General features: G+C 33.9%; 1 protein-coding gene, 1 long non-coding RNA gene and 1 pseudogene across 7 annotated transcripts in view; 2 read left to right on the plus strand and 1 right to left on the minus strand.

Annotated features, from left to right (window-relative positions):
• LOC149053024 (uncharacterized) overlaps positions 1 to 3,427 on the plus strand; it is a 4,215-nt pseudogene extending 788 nt beyond the window's left edge. The window contains exons 2-6 of the transcript XR_016185179.1: positions 1 to 78; positions 757 to 1,474; positions 1,924 to 1,991; positions 2,332 to 2,530; positions 2,819 to 3,427. The exon at positions 1 to 78 is cut by the window's left edge and continues 58 nt beyond it. The product of XR_016185179.1 is annotated as an uncharacterized LOC149053024 (transcript). The remainder of the gene's footprint in view (positions 79 to 756; positions 1,475 to 1,923; positions 1,992 to 2,331; positions 2,531 to 2,818) is intronic.
• Positions 1 to 7,500, minus strand: part of LOC149053010 (uncharacterized) — a 204,631-nt gene that overhangs the window by 133,356 nt on the left and 63,775 nt on the right. The window lies entirely within an intron of this gene.
• LOC149053025 (uncharacterized) overlaps positions 5,768 to 7,500 on the plus strand; it is a 9,362-nt gene continuing 7,629 nt past the window's right edge. Inside the window, exon 1 of one of the 2 annotated variants that reach the window (XR_016188833.1) lies at positions 5,768 to 5,924. This is a non-coding gene — a long non-coding RNA (uncharacterized LOC149053025). The remainder of the gene's footprint in view (positions 5,925 to 7,500) is intronic. The other variant, XR_016188835.1, reaches the window with a different exon arrangement.

Consider the following 7,500-nt stretch of genomic DNA (forward strand, 5'->3'; position numbering starts at 1 on the left):
TTAGCACAAGGGAAGATGGCCTTAAAGAGGCACAGTATGGGGATACCTTTTACTTGTGCACAATAATTTTTGAAAGTGGTGAGTCTAAGCACTTTTTTTGTTTTGATCCTCTTGTGATAGGAAGCTAAGTTGTTTGATTTTGCTTTTCTATACAAATCTGACAGAATTAGCTCTGAAATGTTACGAAATGGCTCGGTTTTTCATCATGGAAGCATGACATTGATGAAAATGGTGCCACCTACTTTAAATACAATCCATTTTCTTAAAATCTTTTTGAAAAAGTCATGATTAAGGTCAGGGCTCGACCCTAACTTTTCAACTTACTAGCCAAGTGGTTAGTGTCAACTTAGATGTTACAACAATTTCAGTTTGCTTACTAGCTAGACTGGCTGGTGGAGATTGAAAACCATGTGTGTTTCTACCAATATGTGGCTAGTGTCGAGCCCTGGAGGTAATTAAGGATAGAAATGGATATTGTAATCCCAAATCACTGGAAAAGGCATGATGACAAACTACTGGTACATGGTGTGCCTCTTGCAAGTTGTATATTTTGTTGATAGGATTTAATAAAATAATTTAATTTGATAAAAATAATTTAAAACAAGCTTCAAATAGATGAAAGAGGAGGCAACAAAATCACAAACAGATGTAGAATCTTTTGTTGCAAACTTGTGCTGTGATTGGTTGCTGCAACTGAAGTTTACTTTTACTGTTAATGGATATCTTTTTGATAGCTGGAGATGTTTTAACTTGCAGATGATAAAGAGGAAGTGATGAAAAGAAAAGTTGCCATGCAGAAATTGAAAAACCCCAAACAAACAGAACAAAGTAAAATGAAAAAGATAGGAAAGAAAACAAAGGAAAACAGAAAGAATGTCGGTGAGGAGAAGGAGGGTGAAGAATCCACACAAAAAGAAATGGTGGATAGGGAAGAAATTGCAAGAAAGAAAGCAGAACGACAGAAGAAACGAGTAGAACAGCAAAAGGCTAAGGAAAACAAGGAAAGGGAAAAGGCTGTAAAAGAAAAGGAAAGAGCTGCTTTGATGGAAAGGGATAACCGCATACTTGCAGAGATGAACTCTTTAGCAAGAAATCTGGATGTCGAAAGCAAGCAGCCATTTACCAATTTATCTGATGAAAGAGGAGTATGATTTTGACAGGGCTGAACCCATGGATGATGATGAATATTTTGGTGGAAGAGATATTATATCTGAATGTTCATCTTACCTTCATCCCCCCCTCTCTCTTCCTCCCCCTTCCAACTCTGCCAAACCAGCTTTACAAACCCCAAGAGCAACAGTTGGTGGAAAAAGACCCAGGGATTTCTCCCAGAGTCAACCACAACTTCCTCCAAGACCAACTGTGGGTGGAAAAAAGCCAAGGTCCACATTCCACCACAGCTGCCAAAAATGTGAGGAGTATAAGGAAATCATAGCTGCACAAAATCAAGAAATTGCTCAACTCAAGGCTCAAGGTAATTATATCTCACTTTTTACATGACTAGCACTCATATATTTAATGATAAGATAGAGAATGCAGGGCATTTTCCTGTCTGCTTTTCCTTTTGCTTCTCATTGGATTGACTAATTGTGAGGGGAGAGACGGATACCAGTTGATCATAGTCTATCTTGTATAATTTTACAATAACTCTGAAAGTAGGGAATAAACCATTTTAAATCACTTTAATAAGGCTGCAACTCTTGCAAATTGTATTTTAATGATGCATCTTATTGTGTTTCAAATAGTGATGCTTGTATTAAGATATGAATAATATTTTGAAGGGAAGATTATTTTTCCACATTTACATGAATTAAAATACTGGTGACAGTCAAGCAGATTGACCCACTGATTGGTTGCTATATTTAATCTTCCCATGTTAGCTAGGTAATTAAAGTTATAATGTAATCCATTTATCTGTTGTAGTGAATGGTTGTTATGAAGAGCTCCCCAGACCTGGGAAAGTCCCTGAGATTGTGGCAGCACGCTTCAAGGTAAATGCTTTAAGGCTTAATACCTGGCAATTAGACTGTAAAGCTTAAGTTATCAAATTTATATATTTTTTATAATTTGAGCTTAAGAGGCATATCTGACCATAAAATGCAATGTAGACTGAGTTTGTTTAGAGTTTTAAATAATTTCTTACATGGCTATTGTAGGAGGGACTACCTGAAAACTTCTGTGCAGGGAATCAGTTGAAAGTGCTTTCACTGCCTTAGTGGTCATGCACTTTCAAAATTCAAATGTTCACCATAGCCTTCCTTCAATTTAACATTAAAAACATGACATGATTGTTATGAAAACCTTATGGTTAAATTTGTGTGTCCTTTTTAGATGGTTGAGTTGTCAAAAGGTAGAGGTGTCTACTTATACGACGATCACATAAACACAGCCAAGAGTAAAAACAGCCCAACTTCAGCAGCATGTTTCCTGCTCAGCTGCTTTTATAAAAATTCTGAGCTAGTGGGAAAGAATCTGACCAGAGCAAATGCCAGAGAGGGCTTAAATGCTGACATTGTTTCCTCAATTTTGGGTAAGTACATTGCATTTGGTGTTTTTGTCATTTTATTACTATTGGGAATCTGTACACTTATACATGTTGATCAACATGACTTTCTCAAGGATCAGCCTTGTAAAAAAACTTTGGGACCATCCATATTAAAAAAGTGAGGAAAACAACTCCAAGCAAGTATTCAGAAGTTCCTTTGATCTAAGTGATCTCGGATTATTGATTGTGGTATGAGTCTTTCCAAAGTAACACAACCTTGTTGTCATGCATAAGTCTAGAAAGTTAAGCTCCTGTGTTTCTTTTTCTTTGCAGATTTTGTGGTAAAGCAAGGGGGGAAGGCCTCTACAATCAAGCAAGCCCTGAGAAATAAAATTAGTTCTCTAACCACAAGGGCAAGTGGTTGGCAACCTGCCAAGAAAGTAAACAATTGAATCGATTGAATTAAGATTAATTAAAATGATATGATTGGATACTCAGTAGATAGACTATTTTCTATTATGATTTGCACAAGGCTTGCTTGCTTCTCTAATTATTAAATAACAAAGTCAATTTTTTGATTATTACATTTTACAACAACCATTTTTTTATTGGCTTTAATCCCAACTAGAGACATTGTAAGTGACATTGCTGATTTTCATGAAATTTGTTTCTGTTTTACATGATTGAATGATGAAGTCCATTTTATAGATATTCTTCGTTTTAAAACAATGAATAGTTTTTGTTAAGTATCCCAACATTGCGAGAGTCAGTTCTAATTTGCATGGAATTTATTGTTAAAATTTATGAAATAATCCAATGATGGATTTCATTGTAAAATATATATTTTTGCATCAGAAGACAATTTAGAAGCAGTCTTTTATTGTACAAATTTTAGGTTATTTGTCATGGTCAATTGTACCAAATAAATTAAAGACATGAATTTCATACTTTTGCTTGAATGGTTATCTGTCTTGGCCAAGTATATAATACAGCTGAATACATGCCATATGAACTAGTGGTTGCATGCCTGTTCGTGCATATTAATTTACCTGGCTGCAGGTATGTATGCCATTCATTTATAATATCTTGAATACACTCTAAGTATACTTAAAGTATACTTTAAGTATACTGTACTTGTCAGTTTGCCACTAGTGGTTTTACTCATGAAGTATACTTAAAGTGCACTGCAAAATTTTCAGTACCTTTCAAGTATACTTCAAGTATACTTTTGGGTGTTCCAATTTCAGGTGGGAACAAGTATACTACAAGTATACTTTTAGTAGCTCTGTAAACTATACTTCAAGTCTACTGAAAGTATACTTTGTATACCTTATTTGCAGTACACTTTGATTACAGAAATAGTATACTAAAAGTGAACTTAATTTTGGTAAGGGTTGTGGTTAAGTTAATAAGGTGTAGAATGGATTTTTTGACTCACCAGTGAAATGAAACAAAAAAAGTCAAGTGAATGTCATATTCATTTTTGATGACAGCATATCAAATGATCACAGCATGATAAAGGTGTGATAAAAGTACAACTAAAGAGTAGCCACATGTCAGCTGTTAAAGCACTATAATGGTGGTATGATCTCGGGGAAGATTTGTTTGCTGCTGCACTTTGGGATTACAGAGAGTAACTTAACTGTTCAATATGTGTCTTCTTCTGAGTTTCAAATTTGGCAAAGGGTGCAATTTCGCCCTCTGATATGACTTACCTTAAAAAGAAATTAAGGGAACTATAAGAAAAATGAAACACATTGTTGCTTCCAAAAATCACATTAACAAAATTTGTTCTAAATTTGTATATTTTTCCTTTCCAATAAGCATTTTCATTGAGCTCTTTTGTTTTCAAGTCTGTCACTTGCATCGATTTTTTGTAACTTTTTGTCTTAATTTACCTATGTTTGTATCATTTGTATAAGCTCTTTGCTGTAAATTTTTATTATTCTGGTTTATAGTTTAACTTTGCTGCATCATTTTTCTTCGTCACTTTAAATGGTTCTCCACTGTCTTTAACCAGCCATTTCTTCTAGGATCTCATGTAACATTTGTTAGTGTCTTTTGTTCTCCTTTATTTTGTTTTCTTGTTTGTCTATTTCTGAAGCAACTTATTATTTGTAATTTTATTTTAGCAACCACTTCCTTTGTTCACCTTGCTTTGATTCTTCACTTTTTTTGTTTGTTTGGAAGTACATTAAAGAGCATGTTTTTGTTTGGACCGTTAGATTATTTTTGGCCATTATGAGCACCTCTGGGACTGTGATTCTCACTAACCACAAAATTTGCATTGTTTTCTCTCTTTAATTTATCTTTTTTGAACCAATGATGCTGTTGTTTTCTCCAGCTTATCAAAATTTGCGCAGCAAGTCTCCGGCATCTTGTATTCTTCCAAGATATAATTTTCCCCCTGACTTGCATACCTGCTTCTTGATTTATATATTGATGATAAGATATTATCCAATAAATCTGTCTGAAGAGATGTTTGGTTGCCTTCAATTCTGATTCTTTTTTGCTCATTATATGATGGATGACAACCCAATTGGTAGCCTTTGAAAACCCATGTCTTTTGTTAGAGGTTTGTATTATGAGTTATATTGCAGCTTCCCTCTTTTTGCACCAAATAGAGGCTATTACAGAATGAGAATGTTTATCATCCTTCAGATATTTTTCAACATGCAAGAAAAATGTGTATGAATAGACTACTGTTTATGGTTTGTCAGTGTTCTCTGAAATGATTTTAGGAACAAAAGAAACACTTTCCTTCTATAACAAAGCTTTTCATCTCGAATCATCTTAAACACAGAGTTTTCCATATTAGATGTAAGGTTTGAAAATTGGGGAATATTTCATGAGGCATATCCTTGGATATCCCCCAGTTTTAGCCAGGGGATATTCTGTCATGTGATGGGATTAGACAAATTGCCAACCAGCAAATATATATGGTGGGTTATAATGGTATTATTGATCGTGAGTACTTTTTTTATAGAAGTAAGTTAGCTGAGGTATTGCAAGTGGTCTTGTAATTCAGATTTTAAAATATGAAAAAAGAAGGAAAAAAAACAGAGAAAAAGAAACTAACTTTGTTTGATTGTTTTTAGGCTCTATCAATGTTATAAATAGCACTGTGTATAGTGTTTAAGTCTGTCCCAAATTGTCTCCTCTAATAGCCAACTACCTGAAATCTTCCAAGGTTTGAGAATTGACTCACTTAACTGAAAACCTTACACAGTTTGTTTTTGGTATTGCAGTGAATATGCTGGAGATTGTTTAAATGCTCAACCAAAAATTTGTCTTCAAGTTGTTTTAGATATTTTATTTCCTTTAAATGGTTTTTTTTCAGGCCCTTCTTTATGGAAGCTGTGTGTCCCAGAAAGACAACATTACCAAACATGCCTGTAATAAGGAGTTTTGAGCTCTGAAAGCCTGTATGAGACAAGCAGTAAGTTTCCTGGTCAACTGATCAGGCTCTCATTTCTTTCTGTGTCTAATTAGCTTTGATACCATGTTAGATTTAAAACCACAAACTCAATTATCATAACAAGATAGTCAAAGGGGGGCACAAAAGTGTCCTTTCAGGGATGACAGCTATCTTCTACACAGTGACAGATGTTTAGAATAATTCTAGCCATCAAGAGACAAAGCACAATTTAATTACAGGAATTGATTGACTTTAATTCTGATTATCACCTTGCAACAACCAATTACATTATCTTAAATTTACTAGCATAAAACCCATAACAAATCAAGCATTCTTTCCCACGTGATAAAAGTAGCTCTGGCACATCTGTTGTACTGAGTGATTTACTACAAAAGTGAACCAAGTGATTAAATCGTTAGACAAACAACTCTACTGATCGTTTCTTAAGTGTAGTTCAGTAAACCCAAGTGAATAGGGCTAAGTTGTCAATAAAGAGTGGGGTGTTAAAAAGAGGAAGCCTTGGTTTTAGGGTGCAATGCATTCTTTGCCATACTTGTCCAGAGTTTGTTTCAGATCAAACTTTGTTAATGTACTTAAACATAAGCACCTAATGACTGGCTTCAAGGGAAAAAGTGAGTTTTCTTTTCCCAAGACTCTCAAATGTTCCTGAGCTGAGGACAAAGGGGAAAATTAGGGTCAAATAAAAAATGGTTTTTGAGACGGGAGGTATAACATCATGATTTTAAACAATTATTGCAAAATAATTTTGATTACCTACATACTTAAACATGTACTCTCAAACTCTTATACCCTCAAATTAGTCAGCTTTCATCAGAATTAATCAGGTTCATACTTTATAATGCAATGGTACTTTCTCACATTGAGAGAGGGATGGGGTTTAAAATTTCATTGTCAAATTGTTGGTGTCCTTTTTTTATTATTTTCTCCTTGATTTTAGTTACCAGTCATCAGCAAAAATTAGGGACTTGAGATAAATAAGAGACTACAGCAAGTCACTTAGACATAAGACTGTTGTGCTTTGTCTACTTAAGTTCAAATACTAACTTTAAAATAATCTATGATAATCATTATATACTGGAACAAAATGTTTCCTTCCTGGTTGGTCTATTGTGAATAAAGTGAAAAATAACTTTTTAAGTTACTTATTAAGTTACAGGTTTTCCATACCACACACTGGCTTGAAATTAAAGCTTTTAAAGATAAGTAAACAGCACTAAACTTTTTCATTGCTAAAGAAAAAAAAACATTAAAATTTGATGTGTCCATCACCCTCTGCAATCTAATGAATAGTCAAATTGCACAATATAATTATCTTATGACATTTTCCAATTGGTTAAAAAATTTTTAAGAAATGTGCACCAGAAATTTACAAAGAGCAGTATTTGTATGAGGTTTTGTTTATAACATATCTGCATACATAAAACAGCATAAACAGCTCTTGCATTTCATAATTTATGGTTACTCATAATTTGTTATGAAAGGTTTTCAAAAAGCACTCCCATAGCTTGTGCAATTACAAAAGCTTTCTAAACATCACTCATGACTTTTAATTAGGAAATGTACTTGAGCTCATGGG

The sequence above is a fragment of the Pocillopora damicornis genome, chromosome 1 (genome assembly GCF_964200805.1).
Source record: "Pocillopora damicornis chromosome 1, jaPocDami1.2, whole genome shotgun sequence".
Classification (NCBI taxonomy): Eukaryota; Metazoa; Cnidaria; class Anthozoa; order Scleractinia; family Pocilloporidae; genus Pocillopora; species Pocillopora damicornis.